Raw genomic sequence first — 23,566 nt, 5'->3', positions numbered from 1 at the left:
CCACGAAGTTTCATACCAGCGCACTCTCCGCTGCAGAGTGATAATCTCATTCTCAATCCGCTTGGATGACGGGCTGAGGACGGACGCTAGTGGCACGGCGTCCACAGGTGCTCGCCGCTGTCTGGATGATTTATTCCCTCCACGAAGGCCAGACTCCTCTCACGTGGAGCGCACGGACTGAATAGAAACGGCACTTGGCAGCGATCTGAGACACGCTGCCCTACCTCTCTCACTTCCTGGCGACCGTGTGTAGGCCGACCACTGTAGACATTAGACATCTCGTAAATAAGGCTTTGAAGCGCTGCAGAGGGCTCGGGTTTAAAGAATAAATGACAAGATTGTGGAGCAGCTAAGGGACAATCCCCTACCTCGGTAGCAGAGAAGAAATAATTCTGACAGGCAAGAGCTTCACACAAGGATATCTTATGTAAGGTTCTTGAGAAGACAGATCTAGAGTACAAAGAACAACACAACAGTGTCAAAACCTCGTCGTAACCTCAGTGTGACGCAGATGCAGCACTGGTGTCACTATCCATAATGCTATTTAGGATTTACTTTGGGTTGTGCCGAAGTCGTGGCCACTGACGCACAGTAGAGTGTTTAAAGTTCTTATTTTTATTCTCTCTATTATTTAATGAGCTTTTTATTAACGTGAAGGCGTATTATTATTAATTGATTTTTTTATTTATGGTTTGGTTTAGCGATTCGTTTTTACTGTTTGCTCCTTTTATTTGAGTCCTTTCAGTTATGTTTACTACAGTAGTACAAGTTTATATGCCAACTAGCTCTGCAGATGACGAAGAAATTGAAGAAATGTATGATGATATAAAAGAAATTATTCAGATAGTGAAGGGAGACGAAAATTTAATAGTCATGGGTGACTGGAATTCGAGTGTAGGAAAAGGGAGAGAAGGAGACGTAGTAGGTGAATATGGATTGGGGCTAAGAAATGAAAGAGGAAGCCGCCTGGTAGAATTTTGCACAGAGCACAACTTAATTATAGCTAACACTTGGTTTAAGAATCATGAAAGAAGGTTGTATACATGGAAGAACCCTGGAGATACTAAAAGGTATCAGATAGATTATATAATGGTACGACAGAGATTTAGGAACCAGGTTTTAAATTGTAAGACATTTCCAGGGGCAGATGTGGACTCTGACCACAATCTATTGGTTATGACCTGTAGATTAAAACTGAAGAAACTGCAAAAACGTGGGAATTTGAGGAGATGGGACCTGGATAAACTGAAAGAACCAGAGGTTGTAGAGAGTTTCAGGGAGAGCATAAGGGAACAATTGACAGGACTGGGGGAAAGAAATACAGTAGAAGAAGAATGGGTAGCTCTGAGGGATGAAGTGGTGAAGGCAGCAGACGATCAAGTAGGTAAAAAGACGCGGGCTAATAGAAATCCTTGGGTAACAGAAGAAATATTGAATTTAATTGATGAAAGGAGAAAATATAAAAGTGCAGTAAATGAAGCAGGCAAAAAGGAATACAAACGTCTCAAAAACGAGATCGACAGGAAGTGCAAAATGGCTAAGCAGGGATAGCTAGAGGACAAATGTAAGGATGTAGAGGCTTATCTCACTAGGGGTAAGATAGATACTGCCTACAGGAAAATTAAAGAGACCTTTGGAGATAAGAGAACCACTTGTATGAACATCAAGAGCTCAGTTGGAAACCCAGTTCTAAGCAAGGAAGGGAAAGCAGAAAGGTGGAAGGAGTATATAGAGGGTCTATACAAGGGCGATGTACTTGAGGACAATATTATGGAAATGGAAGATGATGTAGATGTAGATGAAATGGGAGATACGATACTGCGTGAAGAGTTTGACAGAGCACTGGAAGACCTGAGTCGAAACAAGGCCCCCGGAGTAGACAACATTCCATTGGAACTACTGACGGCCTTGGGAGAGCCAGTCCTGACAAAACTCTACCATCTGGTGAGCAAGATGTATGAAACAGGCGAAATACCCTCAGACTTCAAGAAGAATATAATAATTCCAATACCAAAGAAAGCAGGTGTCGACAGATGTGAAAATTACCGAACAATCAGTTTAATAAGCCACAGCTGCAAAATACTAATACGAATTCTTTACAGACGAATGGAAAAACTAGTAGAAGCCGACCTCGGGGAAGATCAGTTTGGATTCCGTAGAAATACTGGAACACGTGAGGCAATACTGTCCTTACGACTTATCTTAGAAGAAAGATTAAGGAAAGGCAAACCTACGTTTCTAGCATTTGTAGACTTAGAGAAAGCTTTTGACAATATTGACTGGAATACTCTTTTTCAAATTCTAAAGGTGGCAGGGGTAAAATACAGGGAGCGAAAGGCTATTTACAATTTGTACAGAAACCAGATGGCAGTTATAAGAGTCGAGGGACATGAAAGGGAAGCAGTGGTTGGGAAGGGAGTAAGACAGGGTTGTAGCCTCTCCCCGATGTATTCAATCTGTATATTGAGCAAGCAGTAAAGGAAACAAAAGAAAAATTTGGAATAGGAATTAAAATCCACGGAGAAGAAATAAAAACGTTGAGGTTCGCCGATGACATTGTAATTCTGTCAGAGACAGCAAAGGACCTGGAAGAGCAGTTGAACGGAATGGACAGTGTCTTGAAAGGAGGATATAAGATGAACATCAACAAAAGCAAAACGAGGATAATGGAATGTAGTCGAATTAAGTCGGGTGATGCTGAGGGAATTAGATTAGGAAATGAGACACTTAAAGTAGTAAAGGAGTTTTGCTATTTGGGGAGCAAAATAACTGATGATGGTCGAAGTAGAGAGGATATAAAATGTAGACTGGCAATGGCAAGGAAAGCGTTTCTGAAGAAGAGTAATTTGTTAACATCGAGTATAGATTTAAGTGTCAGGAAGTAATTTCTGAAAGTATTTGTATGGAGTGTAGCCATGTATGGAAGTGAAACATGGACGGTAAATAGTTTGGACAAGAAGAGAATAGAAGCTTTCGAAATGTGGTGCTACAGAAGAATGCTGAAGATAAGGTGGGTAGATCACGTAACTAATGAGGAGGTACTGAATAGGATTGGGGAGAAGAGAAGTTTGTGGCACAACTTGACCAGAAGAAGGGATCGGTTGGTAGGACATGTCCTGAGGCATCAAGGGATCACCAATTTAGTATTGGAGGGCAGCGTGGAGGGTAAAAATCGTAGGGGGAGACCATGAGATGAATACAGTAAGCAGATTCAGAAGGATGTAGGTTGTAGTAGATATTGGGAGATGAAGAAGCTTGCACAGGATAGAGTAGCATGGAGAGCTGCATCAAACCAGCCTCAGGACTGAAGACCACAACAACAACAACATAAAACGTTAGTAATGGGAACACATGACTTGTGGATAACCTAACTTTGTCCGGGTTGGGGAACTAATTTGCGTTATAGCAGCATGCTGTGTAACTGTAAGATTTAGTAATGGTAACGCACGGCTTGTGGATAACCCAACTTTGTCCGGGTTGGGGAACTAATTTGCGTTACAGCAGCATGCAGTGTAACTGTAAGATATCCAGTGACATATTACCTCCGACGATCTGCCCTCCGAGCCGGCCGGTGTGGCCGAGCGGCTCTAGGCGCTTCAGTCTTTCTGTAAGTGCAGCACCATAAAACGTTAGTAGTGGTGACACACGACTTGGGGGTAACCTACGTTTATCCGGGTGGGGGAACTAATTTGCGTTACAGCAACATGCAGTGTGACTGTACGACATGCAGTGGCACATTACCTCCGACGATCTGCCCTCCGAGCCGGCCGGGGTGGCCGAGCGGTTCCAGGCGCTTCAATCTGAAACCGCGCTCGAATCCTACCTCGGGCATGGATGTGTGTGATGTCCTTAGGCTAGTTACGTTTAAGCCATTTGAACCAATTTGATCTGAGCTCCGATATTCTGCGTAACACGGAAAATCGCTTGGTCTTATGGAACCATATGGTGATCTACCCGTCGGATCTCAGAGTTAAGACTGATTATACTATCGCTCCTTTTGGTAGAGAACAGACTGTGAGGTGGCAGGAGGAACCTCTATCTTCTTTCTAATGGAAGGAATGCAGATTAGAGTTTAGCATTTTGTTGCCTATGGCATCATTAGAAACGGAACACTAGTTCAGGATGGACAAGGATAGAGATGAAAATCGGCTCTGGCCTGTTCTAGGGAACCATATAGGTATTCGCTTCAAGCGATTTCGGGGACCAACGGAAAACATAAATAAAGGCGGTCGCACGGGGATTTGAAGGCAGCACCTCCAGAATACTACACCAGTATTTAAACTGCGCTGTCTCTCCGGTTCTCCTTCCTGTTGATTCTATTCCAACACATAAAGAAGCTTTCAGTATTGTTAGCTGACGTGACCCTGGGGGTTCAATAGACTTAAGTCGGAAATGGTTTCTTTATTTACACAATAGTGTATTCAGGGTCTGAGGTAATAGTAATGGGGAGTGGGTAACGAAATTGTTATGATATTTAAGAACAAATAGGTCTGCGTACACTTGCTACTAGTCAAAATCCATCACGTGTTCTACCTTCTATCTACTCGACACTGAAATGACATGGCTGTTTGATAGATGAAGTGGGATGAGAATTTCATTAGGGACATAATCTTCGCGAAGCAAGAGTGAAGAGGATTTAGTGAACCTGTTCGTTGTAAATGACTGTGGAGAGCGGAAATACACTGCTGTTTTTCGAGACTGATCCTAATGGCAGTAGAGAGGGCGAAATCTAATACCAGGACATAACCTGCTCCTCTCGAACAGCATCATGTGAGCTACCGAACTTTTATCACGTACAATTCTGGATATACTTTGGCGAATTTTGACATTCGTCCCAGGATATTGCTGTCCAGTCTGCTGATAAGCAAATCTACTCCAGCATCTTTCTGTTACAATTACCTGCCGAGCTCCTGTGTTGGTACTTAAAAAGTTTATTAGTATTTTTAAATTTAGCGATTCAGCCAGTTTATTAGATCTTATTGGCAGTCTCTGTGTATTTAGAAGAAACACAGCGTATAACATGTCTTATGAATTGTCTGACATATATTTAGATTCAAAACACACGTCTATCGCGGAGGCGGTATTCGAATCAACAGTCTTCGCTTTTAGCGACTCGAAGTTGCTCATTATGAAAAATTATTTCTTCACTAGAGTTGGAAACACCAGTCCCCGGTCGCGTGCCACCACACTGACGTGGATTAGCAATGTCGGCTTTGGAAGTCGGCGTAATTAAGACATGGCAACAATACACAGTACATGCAGTCATCCATACGTTAGAAATACACATTTTACCTTCTATGCTCGCATCTGAGGACCGCATTACTATACACGCCCCTTAAGATATTACCAACAGAGGTGTCTGTGGGATTCGACCAAAGCTGTAACTTATATGAATTAATTATCTGCATATGCACCACATCGGCGACAACGCAGTGGATATATAATATACCGACAAAGCGACTTAATAGGTGGAAATACAGTTGGGGTATCAGCCATAAGAATTTGATTTTCTGGATTACAGTTTTCACGTCTAAAGGTTTATATTTCATGGAATTGATGTCAGTGCTACTATGCGAGATAAACTAGTTGTTGCCAGTTGGCTGTATACGCTGGATTACTGGTTTCCAGTCTGCAGCGCATCTGTCTTCATCAGACGTTGCGAAACATCTCTGTCATTCACGGGCATAGATAATATAATATTTATCTCGCCATCTTTTATAGGTCTTTTTATACTGCTGGCAGAAGAAGAGACATTATTTTGTAAGAGAGGTATAAGAGTAGACTGTCGCTATTGCTGTGAGAATAATTTATTAGATTACTACTGGACTCATAGACGTTGCCTGTACCAAGTAACCCGCTGAAATGAGTTCGAGTGGATAACAGTGTAATCGATCTCATGGTATATCACTTAATTCAGTCGAATCAGCAAAATTGAAATAGTATTTAGTCTGGTAAAATAAGAAACAAGATGAAAGAATGATACATTTGTGGTAAAAAATAACGCTATTTCATTATAGGCCAATATAAAACATCCGGGAGAGGTTTTGAGTACTTATGGCAGACGAGATGTCGATCTCATATTCATGTTCAACTCATTAGTTTCGGGAGAAAATTCTTCCATGTGCGTAATCTCCTTATACAACCAAGCAGCATTAACAGAGACGAAAATGTGTGGGGAATTTATTTCCGTAATTTTTTTCTGTTTTCCGTCTTTCCCTTGGATGCTTTAAATTCGTATGTATAAAAGGAAGCATGTATTACAGGCCACTGATGATGCTTCCCAAATAAAAGAAGCGAAACGCGTATAGCAATAAACAAACTGCCTTCAATTAATTGTATAGACGGTGCATACCTCCAGAAATTTATTTGTTTAGCCAACAAAAGATAGGATAAATCCCAATACTCGTGTAATACTATGAAGGAGAATTTGATGTACTAAGTGCTGCACTCTGTTCTAAACAAAAGGAAAATATCTTTAACGTCTTGCCAGTGTCGATGTTATTAGAGAGAAACTAGTTACTGTGGAGGAAAGTGGAAGGAAGGAGAGAAAGTGAATTTCTGAGGAACCATCCAAGTGTTCATCCAAATCGAATTAGGAAAACTGCGAAAATTTAAACCAGATTGGAGATCCGGCGAGTTTGAAAGCCGCAGCTCATCCTATATTTGCCAACGCACCATCTCGTTTGTTTCTCTCAAGAGAATCGATGAAACTGTTTAACCATGATTTAGGAAGTTAAGCAGACATATGGATCTAATAGATGTAATTTCTCTAGTGTTTTAGAGTGTGCATTACATAAAACATAGTAACACAAAAGGCAAAAAACTAAGTATCACTACCGTAATCTGGCAACGGAAACCAATCTTTGAACTCTAATAACCCAACTAAACGATGTGTCATCAATCTGTTGTCGATTGATTACGCATTCTATTAGATTTTCAGTTTAAATTTATATTAAATTCTTCCAGATATACTGCTTCTACAGGAACAATGAGGCGCTGAAGATGTAATAGCAAAGTGATTTCTGTTCTTTTTACTTTCCTAAGAACGCCAACCAGTGAAGATCCTGCTTAAGTTTGCGAGCATTCAATTTAAAATTAGTGCGCACGCATATTTCAAGTAACGTCGACGAGTGTTTACAAGAAGTGAAAATATGAGCGTTTATCTTACGCCACAGCAGGAAGGATAAGTTGTATTTTAACGTCTTACAAGTGGACGCTAGTGTTGCTAAATGACAGGTGGGGACTAGCTGTGGCCTTAGTGACGGAATCATCCTGGCTCCTGGTTTAAGTGATTCTGAGAAATTGCGACAAATATAAATGATAAATGTAGGTGCCGTCCCCCCCCCTCCTCCCCATACACCCACACAAAAGCTCATTGTCCTAACTACTGCACCACTTCATTCTTTTTACTTATTTGCTTTGTATTGTATGAAGCTGAGCATCGACATGTATCACTAGAACGCAAGATGGCCTCTAGAACAGAATTTCTATTATACTTGCGTCTAAGTGAATAAGGAAATGCGTAATTATAGGCATATGATTACAGAAATGTCATTTTAGTTTGTTACGTACTGCGCAAGGAGGGTAGCCAGCGACGCTGTAATAGGTAAACAATGGGAAAAAAATCTGCAAAAGGATAAGATGTCAAACAAAATGATAAATATGAGTATTTTCTACCTCTTCACGGTTTAAAGTTGAAGAATGTGTTTTTCGGAGGCAAATGTCTTGGAGAATAATGAGAGCAAGCTGGGAAATAATCCACGAAAGCTATTTTCTAAAGTTGAAGAATGTAAGTGTTTTTTCGGGGTAAATGTCTTGGACAATAATAAGAGCAAGCTGGAAAATAATCCACGAAAGCTACTTTCGTTGCCCGCCAGAGCATGAATTAATTTTTGACAACTGCACCTTACGTATACACACACACACACACACACACACACACAAACACACTTCGTGGAGCTAGGTGTTCTCCACATTCAGACTATTTTCTCTTTTAATCACAAATGAAGCAGAATCTTGGAGAGCAGAATCTAGCGACTCATGCAGGTGTGGAAAACTGTTTGAAATTTATTTTATCATGTGACTACGTCATCGACTGATATTTTTACCTGACCAAATTTCAGCTGAGTAATGATTGACTCGATGGGTTTCCTCATGAGTGTTTGTATCTCTTTGTTCGGTACAGTATTAGAGAACTAGTCAGTTTCTCACTACGACACTCTTCTCACAATATTCAGTACGTCTGTTTATGATTCAAGAACTTTTATTTACCACATTTCACAGTGCCAGACCGAACAGTTTCGCGACTGTAAAGGCCTTCAGAAATTTGATGAGTGGCTCCAAAAGTAATTTGCATTACGCTTTAAAAATCTTTCCAACGCGAACGCCTTCTAATACACTGACATGGTACACTCTAGTCGCTTTCAAAGAACAAACGAGCAGAATTCAATAAATTTCATAAAGGTTGTAGCAGGAACTCTACATCTCTATTGATCACTGTGTAACGCATGACAGATATTATATCCTATTGTATAGTATCGTAAAGTCATTCAGAATGTGGTATCTCAAGTTAGAGCGAATCGTACAGTGCAATGGAATTTCCCGACTAGTTGAAAAAGTTCGAGGCTGAGAATTTGCATTGCGATATGTTCTTCTGGCAGTTGAACGAAGGGAGATTAGAGCGTAATGATCGGTCAACTAAAACGTCATTAGTGGTGGATTATAGCTCTGGCGCATCTGGGAAGAAGAAGGAAGTCAACCCTGTCCTTGTCAGTGCAACCACCTCATCTTTTCCCTTTTGTAACCGGAGGAAAACTGGTAGTCCGGACAGATAACTGATACCCCAGAGCTTAGTTCACAGGGTCAGTACACGGAATAACAGTATACAGGGTAGTCCATTGATAGTGACCGGGCCAAATATCTCACGAAATAAGCATCAAACGATAATCTACAAAGAAGGAAACTCGTCTAGCTTGTGGGGGGAAACAGATGGCGCTATGGTTGGCCCGCTAGATGGCGCTGCCATAGGTCAAACGGATGTCAACTGCGTTTTTTTAATAGGAACCCCCATTTTTATTACATATTCGTATAGTGCGTAAAGAAATATGAATGTTTTAGTTGGACCACTTTTTTCGCTTTGTGATAGATGGCGCTGTAATAGTCACGAACGTATAAGTACGTGGTATCAGGTAACATTTCGCCAGTGCGGACGGCATTTGCTTCGTGATACATTACCCGTGTTAAAATGGACCGTTTACCAATTGTGGAAAAGGTCGATATCGTGTTGATGTATGGCTATTGTGATCAAAATGCCCAACGGGTGTGCGCTATGTATGCTGCTCGGTATCCTGGACGATATCATCCAAGTGTCCGGACCGTTCGCCGGATAGTTACGTTTCTTAAGGAAACAGGAAGTGTTCAGCCACATGTGAAACGTCAACCGCGACCTGCAACAAATGGTGATGCCCAAGTAGGCGTTTTAGCTGCTGTCGCTTCTAATCCGCACATCAGTAGAAGACAAATTGCGCGAGAATCGGGAATCTCAAAAACGTCGGCGTTGAGAATGCTACATCAACATCGATTGCACCCGTACCATATTTCTGTGTACCAGGAATTGCATGGCGACGACTTTGAACGTCGTGTACAGTTCTGCCACTGGGCACAAGAGAAATTACGGGACGATGACAGATTTTTTGCACGCGTTCTATTTAGCGACGAAACGTCATTCACCAACAGCGGTAACGTAAACCGGCATAATATGCACTATTGGGCAACGGAAAATCCACGATGGCTGCGACAAGTGTAACATCAGCGACCTTGCGCGGGTTAATGTATGGTGCGGCATTGTGGGAGGAAGGATAATTGGCCCCCATTTTATCGATGGCAATCTAAATGGTGCAATGTATGCTGATTTCCTACGTAATGTTCTACCGATGTTACTACAAGATGTTTCTCTGCGTTACAGAATGGCGATGTACTTCCAACGTGATGGATGTCCGGCACATAGCTCGCGTGCGGTAGAAGCGGTATTGAATAGCATATTTCATGACAGGTGGATTGGTCGTCGAAGCACCATACCATGGCCCGCACGTTCACCGGATCTGACGTCCCCGGATTTCTTTCTGTGCGGAAAGTTGAAGCATATTTGTTATCGTGATCCACCGACAACGCCTGACAAACATGCGACAGCGCATTGTCAATGCATGTGCGAATATTACGGAAGGCGAACTACTCGCTGTTGAGAGGAATGTCGTTACACGTATTGCCAAATGCATTGAGGTTGACGGACATAATTTTGAGCATTTATTGCATGTGTTTACAGGTAATCACGCTGTAACAGCATGCGTTCTCAGAAATGATATGTTCACAAAGGTACATGCATCATTTGGAACAACCGAAATAAAATGTTCAAACGTACCTACGTTTTGTATTTTAATTTAGAAAACCTACCTGTTACGAACTGTTCGTCTACAATTGTGAGCCATATATTTGTGACTATTACAGCTCCATCTATCACAAAGCGAAAAAAGTGGTCCAACTTAAACATTCATATTTCTTTACGTACTACACGAATATGTAATAAAAATGTGGGTTCCTATTAAAAAAAAACACAGTTTATATCCGTTTGACCTATGGCAGAGCCATCTAGCGGGCCAACCATAGCGCCATCTGGTTTTCCCCTTCAAGGTAGACAAGTTTCGTCCTTTGTAGTTTTTTCGTTTAACGCTTATTTCGTGAGATATTTGGCCCGGTCACGATCAAGGGACCACCCTGTATACCCTCCAGTGCTGGTGCTGCCAACTGCCGTCTGTGAGTGGTCACTGCACACTATCGTCGAACATAGGCGGTGATCACATTAGTATGACTGGACCGAGTACTTTCCAAAGCGTTGTCTTCAATACATGGCATTCATTTATGCGGGTACCAGTAACCTCTGTATTGCCTACCACGAGCTGTATGATCACACGATTTATTAACCCCTTACCATATCATGTCTGGTATTGATACGGCATGGTTGGTTCAATTCGTCATTCGTTAATCGTAGTAATCAAAGGATTTGCAAAAGTATGACAAGCAGATGAAAGCTTTGAGTTGGTGCGTGACAGGTGCAAGGTTTTTCAAAAATTTGAGCGTTTTTATGAGAGGCAGTGACTAGGTTCGTACGTAGATTAATCTTAAATTGTAACTGATCAGCTAGATTGTACTTACGGCGATGTACTTTTGGCGCCACTCATCAAATTTGTGAAGCCTTATACGGTAAGTACTGCTAACTGAACAAGGCTGTCAAGTCGTATGTTCGCTTCGTTATCGATGCTATGGATGGGACGTTGGCGAACTGATTGAGTGTAAATGACAGTTTTCTCAGATTCCGTCGTATGAAAACAACCTAACCGGAAAGGTTACAGACACATGCACGGTACAGACGTACATTGAAACAAACACTGTGACATCTATAATATAATGCATTTCATAAAAGAAATACAGGTTACGTTATTCTCAGTTACTTGCTATGGGCATTTGACAGTGCAAATCACAGCAACCGTCTCAGTAAATTAGCATTATACAGCATCGTAGGTAACTTTGGAAAATACGAGGTATTCGTAAAAAGTAATGCCTCCGAATTTTTTATGTGAAAACTCTTAGAACTTTTTAAAGAAAGCAAACATCATTAACATTCTGCATTTTTATTCCTCAAGTCTACATGTTTACTCAATATAGTCACGCTGGTGACGAGCACATTTCTCTAAACTTGAGACCAATTTGTTGATACTGTCATTAGAACGTTTGACATTGTTGTCGGAGCCACAACCTCATCTCTGCTTGTACAATTTTCAACTACCAAAGTGAATTCCTTGAAGGTGTTCTTTAAGCTTTGGATACAGATGAAATCGGAAGGGGCCAAGTCGGGACTGTAGTGAAGACGATCGAGGACAGTGAAACCATTGTGTCGGATTGTTGCACTTGTCGCAACGTTCGTGTGTGGTCTGGTATTGTGACGCTGAAGGACGAGGCGCTCCATGAGTGTACGAACTCTTCCAATTCGAAACCCCATCACAGAACGCTGTTCTCACGCAGCGGCATAATTACGTTAAAGACCACTGTTTTCCACGCTAGGAATCGGAACTCTCTAGCGGCAGAGGGCTGCAAATATGTAGACGTGAAGAAAAAAGATTTATAATGTTAATAACGTTTGTTTTATTTAAAAAGCTTTAAGAGTTTCCACATAAAATATTCGGGGGCACTACTTTTCAGCATACCGTCGTAGTTTAAGTCATGTTTCTCTAACATGAAAGAAGTTTTTAAATAAGACAGACTCATAAGTTAATCTATGACTCATTACCCAACTAGAAGGTAATTACGTCTGATGTCCCCCAAGGTTCTACCTTACACCTTTGCTTTGTCTTTGGTGTATTATAAATATTTCATCTGTAAAACTGCCAGATGCCAGGTTTCTTTCGTTTGTAGATGATTCAAATATTGCGACAGATAGCAGAGCGTGTATTCATGGATATTGTTAGATAACGTTTACTCGATGCATATTTATCAAAATCTGAAAAAAACTTGCTGTGTGTGGTTCAGAGCCGGTAAGAAAGCTGCAACTAGTATATGGATAAAATTACGGATAAAATGTAACATCAGTATATAAAACTTAAAGTTAAATTCTTGAAATAATAGCTTCGTGATAAATTCATTTGGGAGGAACATATCATAGAACTGCCTTAACAGCTAGTCAAAGGTTTATTTCAATGTTGTAACGCGAATATTGTCTTAGGTGGATGACATAAAAGTATAGAAGCTTGTACAGATGACTTGCTATTATTTCACTGTGTCATACAGAAACATATTTTGGAGTAATTTCTCAAGCTAACCTAAGGCTGAAAATGTAAGATGTATTATTTGTCCTGTAAAAGGCAATTCTAAGAGTCGATTATATTTACTTCCGCTTCCCAATAGTCTAACAGCCTACTGAAATTTGCCTTATAAACACGTGTTCCTTCCTCTCAACAGCTCAGTTTTCACAGTAAATACTACGGATAAGAACAATTTACATAAAGGCTAAATTGTCTGTGAGACAACCGTGTACTTCGTCCAGGGGTACATATCTTCAATAATTTCTCAGAAACAGTAAGTATCATACCTACTAATAATGTATATTTTAAAAGGAGCGCGAAGATTTGTTGACTGTAAGTTCTTTATAATCCAGATACGAATTTTGAGACCTTAACTTTTCCCGGCGAATTGAATGTACAAATAACTTACGGGTTTGCTGCCGGATAACGTCGTCGACCACCGCCGATATTCCGACAGGAGCACACCCTGCCATTCTCAAGGCACAACGTCGACGACGTTACCCAGCAGCAAACCCGTAAGTTATTTGAACAAATACGAATTTCTTACTACAACTAATTCTTTTATGCTCTAATAATAATGGCATCACAAAAATGTGTTATATGTCATTCTTGGCTATTCTAAAATAATTGCAACATATGATCGACTCACATACACAATGAAAACTTTTCTTTTGACGATATTAAGCTGTTATAGCCTAGGAATTACTTTATGCATTTTAGTGAGTACACATTTACATGTTAATGGAAATTTCTGTAGAAAAATCATGATTTGCCACAGTAGTTATACGAATATGTCACTTTACATTAAATCTACAACATTAACTACAGGACTCGCATCCGGTCATGATCATTTGTATCTAGTTAAGTGCATCTAAATTATAGAACACAGGGGAGAACCCGATTTATTCATCAGACAGTGTACTAACAGAGCGAACGACAAGGCCAGAATAACTGAGCCTAGTTGTTCTGCGGGTGTTCGTGCATTTGGTCACCGTTTGTTTTTAACATGATGAAGCATTTACAGTACTTCCACTATCGTAACTCGTATTTCAAAGATTATTCATAACGATTACGACTTACATAAAGTTATTTACAGCGTTACGTTGAAGATGAGCATGTGGCCCCATACCGAAACGGCATAATAAATTTAAAATAGTTCCTACGCAGACGATGTCGACATTTTAGTCAGTAAAAATTACGTTCCTGAGTTTCGTGTTAGCCGGAGAGCATTGAGTCTACAGAAGACTCCACTTGCTATCAGTGGAATGAATGTTAAACATAATAATATTGATTACTGTGTACTCTTTCTTATGGTTTTGCGATACATTCTACATCGAAGAGAAACTTCAAACTGTCGAAGTTATGGAACGAACAATCGATCGAGTTCAATAATGTACAAAAATAATATCCCCCTAATGATACAAAGGGGTGCCGAAAAGTGTCGTAAACAGAGTGCTACGTGGATACTGAAAGTCGCTGTGTTTCAGGTATTGCGTGTGACTAGTGTTCCCAGATGCACTAATTTTTCGGGGTGTCATGCATTATTACCGCCACACCGAACACCTCTGTTTTCTGAGTAGTGTTTCGACCTCTCTTCTATAGCCCCCTCCCGGCCCCCCCCCCCGCCCCCCCCCCCGCCCCCCCTGACATTCCACTCCTGTTCTCGATCATCCATTGGACGTGACTTCTCTTCGCGCATCAATTAGTACTGTTATTCGATTCCGTGCCAGTGAGCGCCTCGTGCTTTAGTTTATAGCGCGAAAAAATAAAAATCGTGGTGGCAAGTAACTTTTAGGCGTGTAGCGAACGATCGTCCACATTATCAATTTGTTCTGGCAGTGGAAATACGGCTGACAAGTAATTTATGGAATACACTACTGACCATTTAAATTGCTACACCAAGAAGAAATGCAGATGATAAACGGGTATTCGTTGGACAAATATATTGTACTAGAACTGACATGTGTTTACATTTTCACACAGTTTGGGTGCATAGATCCTGAGAAATCAGTACCCAGAACAACCACCTCTGGCCGTAATAACGGCCTTGATACCCCTGGGCATTGAATCAAACAGAGCTTGGATGGCGTGTACAGGTACAGCTACCCATGCAGCTTCAACACGATACCACAGTTCATCAAGAGTAGTGACTGGCGTATTGTGACGAGCCAGTTGCTCGGCCACCATTGACCAGACGTTTTCAGTTGGTGAGAGATCTGGAGAATGTGCTGGCCAGGGCAGCAGTCGAACATTTTCTGTATCCAGAAAGGCCCGTACAGGACCTGCAACATGCGGTCGTGCACTATCCTGCTGAAATGTAGGGTTTCGCAAGGATCGAATGAAGGGTAGAGCCACGGGTCGTAACACATCTGAAATGTAGCGTCCACTGTTCAAAGTGCCGTCAATGAGAACAAGAGATGACCGAGACGTGTAACTAATGGGACCCCATACCACCACACCGGGTGATACGCCAGTATGGCGATGACGAATACACGCTTCCAATTTGGGTTCACCGCGATGTCGCCAAACACGGATGCGACCATCATGATGCTGTAAACAGAACCTGAATTCATCCGGAAAAATGACGTTTTGCCATTTGTGCACCCAGGTTCATCGTTGAGTACACCATTGCAGGCGCTCCTGTCTGTGATGCAGCGTCAAGGGTTACCGCAGCCATGGTCTACGAGCTGATAGTCCATGCTGCTGGGAACGTCGTCGAACTGTTCGTGCAGATGGTTGTTGTCTTGCAAACGTCCCCATCTGTTGACTCAGGGATCGAGACGTGGCTGCACGATCCGTTACAGCCATGCGGATAAGATGCCTGTCATCTCGACTGCTAGTGATACGAGGCCGTTGGAATCCAGCACGGCGTTCCGTATTACCCTCCTGAACCCACCGATTCCATACTCTGCTAACAGTCATTGGATCTCGACCAACGCGAGTAGCAATGTCCCGATACGATAAACCGCAGTCGCGATAGGCTAGAATCAGACCTTTATCAAAGTCGGAAACGTGATGGTACGCATTTCTCCTCCTTACACGAGGCATCACAACAACGTTTCACCAGGCAACGCCGGTCAACTGCTGTTTGTGTATGAGAAATCGGTCGGAAAGTTTCCTCATGTCAGCACGTTGTAGGTGTCACCACCGGCGCCAACCTTGTGTGAATGCTCTGAAAAGCTAATCATTAGCATATCACAGCATCTTCTTCCTGTCGGTTAAATTTCGCGTCTGAAGCACGTCATCTTCGTTGTGTAGCAATTTTAATGGCCAGTAGTGTATAAAGCGTGTTCTAGAAATATTTCGACAAACTTTGAGCGGCTGTAGAGCGTGTCTTGAGGAACAAATCGAGAATAGAAATCAGTGTCCGGAAACGTCATCCGACGACGCTACAGAGCGACGAAGTTACAGGCGCCACTAGGCATCCTTTCGGCAGCAAACGTGACTTTGTACACTAACGGACCGTTGGCGGAACGTCTCGCAGATGGTAACGTGAGTCCGAAGCCGTCATCCATCAAAGCAATAGAGAATTGCATTCGTAGGAGACCAGGCCTGTCTACGCTGTCAGCTAGCTCCATCTCCTCTGCTGGCGAGCGTGGAAACCAGTCGCGATCGCTGAATAACAAACAACATTGCGAGACGTCTGCCTAGCGTCCGTCAACGAGTAAAGTCAAGTTTTCTACTGAAGGGGTGACCTAGCGGCAGGAGCCGGCGCCTGTAACTGTGACGCTCTGTAGCGTCGTTGGATGACGTTTCTGATTAGCCTACTGGTTACTGTTCTCGATTTGTTTCTTCAGACACGCTCTACAACCCCTCGAAGTTTGTCATAACATTTCTGGGACACCCAGTAAATCTATTTCGAAAGCCAGTAAATACAGTTTGAATGAAGTATCTGCTAATTAGATGTGTTAAGTAACTCCATTAACTATCCTAAGATCGGCCCGTCTTAGTTTCAAAGTTTCATTAATATTCTTAAGAAACACAAAACGTACAATTCATTTTTGTGCGTGTGAACCGTCGTATTTAACCACTTAACGCATGGTTTTTTTCCATTTTAAGTATTTCTTATAGAAGAGCATACGAGTCAGATGACAAATTGACTTTTTTCTTTTTTTTTTTGCAAAATATCTTTGTTTATACTGCACACGTGCAGTACAGATCAGACTGGTAAAAAGCATGGATCTTAGAACTGTTATCGTTTCTCCAATCTATTATGTTTCCAGAAATTTGTTACAAATCCTGCATTCCACTAACTAAGCACTACCCATATAGCGTTTGCTACGAAAAAAGCACTGTAGCTTAGGGCGCTGAGATGCGTGAGAACCTTAACTGCTTCAGAGACTAGTTAAAAGACATACAACTTTCACTCCCACCTAACCGTAACATATCTACGTATTCAAAAGGTATATGAAAAACCATCATGCTAAATGCGTACTTTTTCGCAATATTGCAACTAGAAAAATACGACTTACAAAGAGCAATGACCTACCAGAATTACCTTTGTGAACAATGAAATGTTGCGTTTCCATGAAACCAAGACTAAAATGATTCCTTTCTGGGGCAGAGTTCCAGTTCAAATGGCTCTGAGCACTATGGGACTTAACACCTGAGGTCATCAGTCTCCTAGACTTAGAACTACTTAAACCTAACTAACCTAAGAAATCACACACATCCGTGCCCGAGGCAGGATTCGAATCTGGGACCGTAGCAGCGCGGTTTCGCACTGAAGCGTCTACAACCGCTCGGCAGAGTTCAGGTCAGATGTAGAATCATTGTGGATAATGTGATTTTAGAAAAAAGTATCGTTCTTCATTTAGTTTGGATGTCAAATTTTCATAGACTGTAATAAAGATCTAGGTGTAAAACTGGCTAGATTTGGAAATATACGTGACACCACCCAGGATATATTTAAAAATAAGACCAGACAAGAAACGAGAGTAAAATTTTATAAAACTATAGCTCTTCTAGAAATTTTTCATAGAGGTGAATACTGGATACCTACATAAAGATCATCTCGTAAAATACAAAGTGTAGAAATGAAATTTGCAAGAACAACAGAAAGCTGCTCAAGAACGGACTGTAAAAAAAATCGAAACAGTGCGATTATAACTAATAGTAGGGCCAATTGTAAGCAGCATAACTAAACAGTGTAACATCTGGTACGAACAAGTACAAAGAACGGACAGTAAACTATTCGCTAAATCGGCGTTAGCTCATAGACCGACAGGAAGAAGAGAAGTTGGAAGACCTACGGAGAGATGTCCAGACAGTTAGTGAGAACGGAACAGATTCAATGCCTATTCCGTGAAGGGTCGAAGTTATATCTAGGCAGTGTTTCAAAGTCTTTGCATCAAACGTCTAGGGTCGAAAGATCGTGATGATGATGATGATGTTTGCTTTGTGGGGCGCTCAACTGCGTGGTTATCAGCGCCCGACGAAAGATCGTGTGGTAGGGAACTACCTTTTCAGAGGCAAAATGTTGGTTGACGCTTCCCGGCGACACTAGGTTCCTTTAATATTCGACGACCCTGGGACGACGAGATTAGACACGTTTAGCAGGGTCTGCCAATCAGGTGTGCTGCATACCACCTACCGAAGCAAAGTGACAAAGCTATTTAAAAAAAAAAAACTTTAAGAACGAGCGTCTCTGAGCAGAAAAAGGTGTTTTAGAAGCGAATTTGGAACTTCAGTTTTGCCTGGCGTACTTCCCTACGCTCAGACTGGATTATAGGCGCTACACAGGACATTCGCAGGCTGCAGAACACCTACTCCCTCACGGCCATGGCCAACACAAAACGATAGCATCGCCGGGAAGTGTCAGTGAATACTTTGTCTCTAACAAACGTTCTTCCCCTTGACGTGATCTATCATCCCTAGACATTTGTTGTATAGGTTTCACTATGCCTTGTACATAGTAAGAGCCAAAAGCAACAGCTCAAGCTAGAAGCTGTAAGGAGACCCTATAAATCTGTTTTGCGTGTAGATGTTGTTGTACCAGTGTATCAACTTCGTTCATAACATTTTATAAGGAAATACTGATCGAATGATTGAAAATTTGCCTTTAGGGATCCGTACCGCAATCGGTAAAAGCGGAACGCTTAGAGGATCGCTTCAAAAAATAGTTCAAATGGCTCTGAGCACTATGGGACTTAACATCTGAGGTCATCAGTCCCCTAGAAATTAGAACTATTTAAACCTAACTAACCTAAGGACATCACACACATCCATGCCCGAGGCAGGATTCGAACCTGCGACCGTAGCGGTCGCGCGGTTCCAGACTGAACCTCCTAGAACCGCTCGGCCACCCCGGCCGGCAGGATCGCTTCGTTGTCCATCGGTCTCTCTGCTTTGTCTGTCCGTCTGTTAAGACCCATTATTCTCAGTAACAGGTAGACGTATCAACTTAAAATTTGTGTTACATACTAAGGTCTACGGTCCCTTTGCACTGTAAACAACTGAAGCTTCTAAGACAATGCAGTCAAAAGACACGATAAATTATGTTACATGTTTGGATGCTTGGAAACTCACTCGCAAAAAACGATAGTGTACTTCCTATTGACCTAGAATCATGAAATTTGGCAAGGAGCAACATTTAGCAGTAGAAGTAAAAATCCGAAAGAACATTAATTTGTAATTACGAGGGTAATCCCAAAAGTAAGGTCTCCTATTTTTTTATAAGTACATAGTCCTGTTAGCTGAATCGCCGGGACCACAATTAACGCTGACAGGTACTGTGAGACTCTGAAAAAACTCAAACGGACAATTCAGAACCGGAGAAGAGGAATGTTGAGCAAGGGCGTACACATTCTCCATGACAACACTCGCCCACACATCGCTCGGGAAACGGTTGCTCTCCTGCAACAGTTTCAGTGGAACATAATCACCCACCCACCCTGTAGTCCCTAGGTTAAAAGAACATTTGACCGGAAAGCGATTCATTTCCGACGACGAGGTGAAAGAAGAGGTTCATAACTTTCTGAACAGCATGGTGGCGAGATGGTATGACATGGGCATACAAAAGCTGCCACAACGTCTACAAAAATGCATCGACAGAAATGGTCATTATGTCGAAAAATAGCTAAATATTCAAGCTGTAAACTGATGTAAACCATTGTAGAAATAAACAGGTCTATGTACTTATAAAAAAATACGAGACCTTACTTTTGGGATTACCCTCGTATCTCATACGAAAAATTTTTTTTGTGATTTTTGTTCACTCTATCTCTCTCTTAAGACTCCGTTTTATCAGGAACGAGTAGATGTATCAAGTTGAAATTTGAGTCACATTCTGAGCTCTACGGTCCGTTGGTGGTGCAAACAATTGAAGTCGCTAAGTCAATGCAGTCAGAAGATCAGGCAATTTATGTCACGTACTTTGATACTGGCAAACTCACTCATCAAAACCTGTAGGGTAATTCCTGTTGGCCTGGAATCATGAAATTTGGCATTAAGCAAGGTTTCAGAGTACAAGTAAAGGAAAAAAATTCGAAAATTGTTATTTTGTAGTTACATCACGAAAAAATATAATTTTTGTCAATTATTGTAATCATATATAAGTAAGCAAATACATGTTTTATGAAATCTTCTGTCTTTGCCCGTATAAACTTTAAGTCCTCTGCTCGCTGGTTTCTGTATGTCCAGGCTAGTCTTAGGAACTACTCTAGAAATTCTGATACAGTCTTGGTATTATTGTGACCGATATCTTTCCAGTATTGATATTGATAATAGGCAAAAATCTTCGAGATTCTCGATTCCCGGAATGGATGAACTACCTATAGTCATAATTAACTTTGTACCGAACCCACAGTGCGAGAGTCCTACTCGGACTCGATGATCTTTTTTTAATGTCTCGAGCTCTAGGTCCTTTTACTGCCGATAAAACAGCAGTCCCAAAATCGCGATTTTGCGCAAATTGGATTCGGTCATGTGACTGACCTGAGAAGGCGGCGGCGGCCGCGGGCAGAAGGCTGAGCGAGGCGAGCAGCACCAGCACGACGGCGGCGGAGGCGGCGCCGAGGCCGGCGGGGGCGGCAGAGGCGGCGGGGGCGGCGGCCGGCTGCGCCTGCGGCCACGACCACGACCAGGGCCAGGCTAGCGCGCGCGCCGGCAGCTGCTGGGGGCGCCGCATCACGACCGCGACTGAGCGCGCGCGCGCGCCGCGCCGCTTTTTACAGCGGGGGCACGGCCAGCGGCTAGAAAGTCACGCCGCCGCTCCCACTCTGGAGGTCGCCGGCCGGCGCGGCGGTGCGCGCACCTGCCTGCTGCCCGCCTCCCCCACTTTTGCATGGTCCATACGACAACACGGTACCTCATTTGCTTTCGAGGGTCTCATCGCAGCCTTATAATCTTGCAAGAGTTCAATGTCTATCTTCTATCTATCTTCTCAGCGATCACAGGCCCTGTAGACCACGCGTTGCATCAACGATCTGCTTCCACCGCCTTCCATCTCTCGCAGCCTCTCTCCACCCTGCGGAAATTCCTAATGATGCGATGTCCTTCTCTATGTCATCTTTCCACCTTGTACGAGGTCGGTACAATGGTCTTGTTGCCTGGAGAGTTCCTTCAAATGCTTTCTTGGTGATCCTGCTGTTCGAATTCTCCATGCACCATTCTCCAACTCAGCTCCCCAGATTTTATCATTACTTTTCTTTCGAAAACATTCAGTTTTTCTCTTTCATTCTTTGTAAGCGTCCAGATTTCTGAGCCGTATAGTACTATGGGGCAGATAATAGTGTTGTATATCTTCATCTTAGCGGTGATTGACAAAGCTTTACTTTTGAGTGGGTTGCTTAGTGAGTACATACATCTTGACCCTGAGGCTATTCCTTCATTTGTATCCATTGTTATGATATTTTTACTGTTGAAACGTGATCCAAGGTATTTAAACTGGAGAACTTTTCTGAATTTAGATTGTTGGTCAATTTCAAAGTAAGGACTTGGGTTTATGACTCGACCTATTTCCATATATTCGGTTTTCCCTTGGTTAATCAAAAGCCCGATTTTGGTGGCACTGTGGCCGAGAGATATGTACATGTCTTTCAGTTCTTCTTCAGTTTCACCCAGCAACAGTATATCATCTGCATAAGCCAGGAGTTTTACTTCACTGTGTTCGAATCGGAGACCATTGTATAGATGTAAATTACTCTCCCGAACCACTTTCTCCAATGCAAGGTTGAAGAGGACACATGAAAGAGCGTCTCCCTGTCGTAAGCCTGTTTTAATTGGAAAGGTGGGGGATATGGATCCTCTGAACTTCGTTGCTGCCTGGGAGCCATCCATGCACAGTCGTATAATCCTAATGATTTTACTGGGTATACTAAATTCTCGTAATGTGTTCTAGAGGCTACTTCTGTGGATGCTCTCGTAGACTCGCTGGAAGTCAATGATTAGACAGTGGATGTGTTTGTTAAATTCCCAGTATTTCTCAAAGATTTGTCGTATAGTAAACAAATGATCAGTTGTGGAACGGTTTGTTCGAAATCCAGCCTGGTAATCTTGAAAAATGTTTTCTGTGTAAGGTTTACGTTTTGCCAGAATGGTCATTGACAGGATTTTGTATGTTATGTTCAGCAAACTGATTCCTCTGTAATTTCCACATTCCATTCTGTTTCCTTTCTTGTGTATGGGACAAATTATCACAGTTTTCCAATCTTCAGGCAGTGTTTCAGTTTTCCAAATCATTGTGATAAGGTTATAAATTTCTTTGTGTAGTTTGTTTCCGCCCTCTTTTAACATCTCTGCTGATATGTGGTCCTCGCCTGCTGCCTTGTTGTTTTTGAGCTTTTGAATGGAGTGGATCACTTCCTGTTCTGTGAGTCTACATTCGTCATTATTAATGCTGTCACTCTCAGACATTGCATAATTGAAGGTTATGTGCGGTTCAGTGCAATTTAACATTTCTGAGAAATACTCTTTCCATCTTTCTAGGATACCTTCCAGCTGCGTTAGCATATTTCGATTTTTATCTTTTATGAATAGGTTTTCACTTTGATAACCTCTCTTACTTTTCTTTGTATTTTGAAACAACTTCTTTGAGTTTCCATTCCTGCTTTCCACTTCTATAGATTCTAGGATTCTAGTTAGATATTTCCTTTTCTCTGTTCGTAGAACTCTTGCTGTTTCTTTTCTAACCGCATTGAACGTCTCCCTCCTGTCCTCACTCTCCCTATTATGCAGCCACAGCGTCCTAGCTTCTTTCCTCCTTCCTTTTACTACAATCAAGTCACATTAATCTGACGACCGCCTATGTTCGGCGTCAATTTGCAGTAACCACTCACAAACGCGAAGTGGCAGCACCATTATTGGATGATATGAAAAGCGCGTCGGGTGGATGCGGAAAACAATGCAATCAATGTTGTAATGCAGAAACTGAGCTGATTTATCTGCCGTGAAAAACTGCCTGATCGCTGGCTTTCGGAGTAGTTGTGAAAGTACTTCCGAGACGGCCAAGTTCGTAAACATTTCGGGACCGCTTCGGTTAAATCATACCACTCCTGGCAAAATTTCGTTACTCGAAATCAGTGTCGCGGCAGTTATAGTGCACCACAGTCCACAGATGACACGGGTGAACGATGACTGCGGAGATGTATACAGGCGAACTGAAGTGCAACTGTTGAGCAACTAACTGCCCCGATTTACCAAGAGGCTACTACCAACATAGTTCCTCGACAACCATCAAGCGATGTTGCTGTGTATGGGCCTATGCAGAGAGTAAC

At 42.2% G+C, this 23,566-nt stretch overlaps 1 protein-coding gene across 1 annotated transcript in view; it reads right to left on the bottom strand.

Annotated features, from left to right (window-relative positions):
* Positions 1 to 20,882, bottom strand: part of LOC126191465 (acidic phospholipase A2 PA4-like) — a 217,919-nt gene extending 197,037 nt beyond the window's left edge. The window contains exon 1 of the mRNA XM_049932343.1: positions 20,787 to 20,882. The gene's annotated coding sequence lies outside the window, so the exon portion shown is untranslated. The remainder of the gene's footprint in view (positions 1 to 20,786) is intronic.
* Positions 20,883 to 23,566: the final 2,684 nt, after the last annotated feature.

Source organism: Schistocerca cancellata, chromosome 1 (genome assembly GCF_023864275.1).
Source record: "Schistocerca cancellata isolate TAMUIC-IGC-003103 chromosome 1, iqSchCanc2.1, whole genome shotgun sequence".
NCBI lineage: Eukaryota > Metazoa > Arthropoda > Insecta > Orthoptera > Acrididae > Schistocerca > Schistocerca cancellata.
The sequence above is the reverse complement of the archived record's forward strand: the minus strand, read 5'-3'. Positions and strand labels throughout refer to the sequence as shown.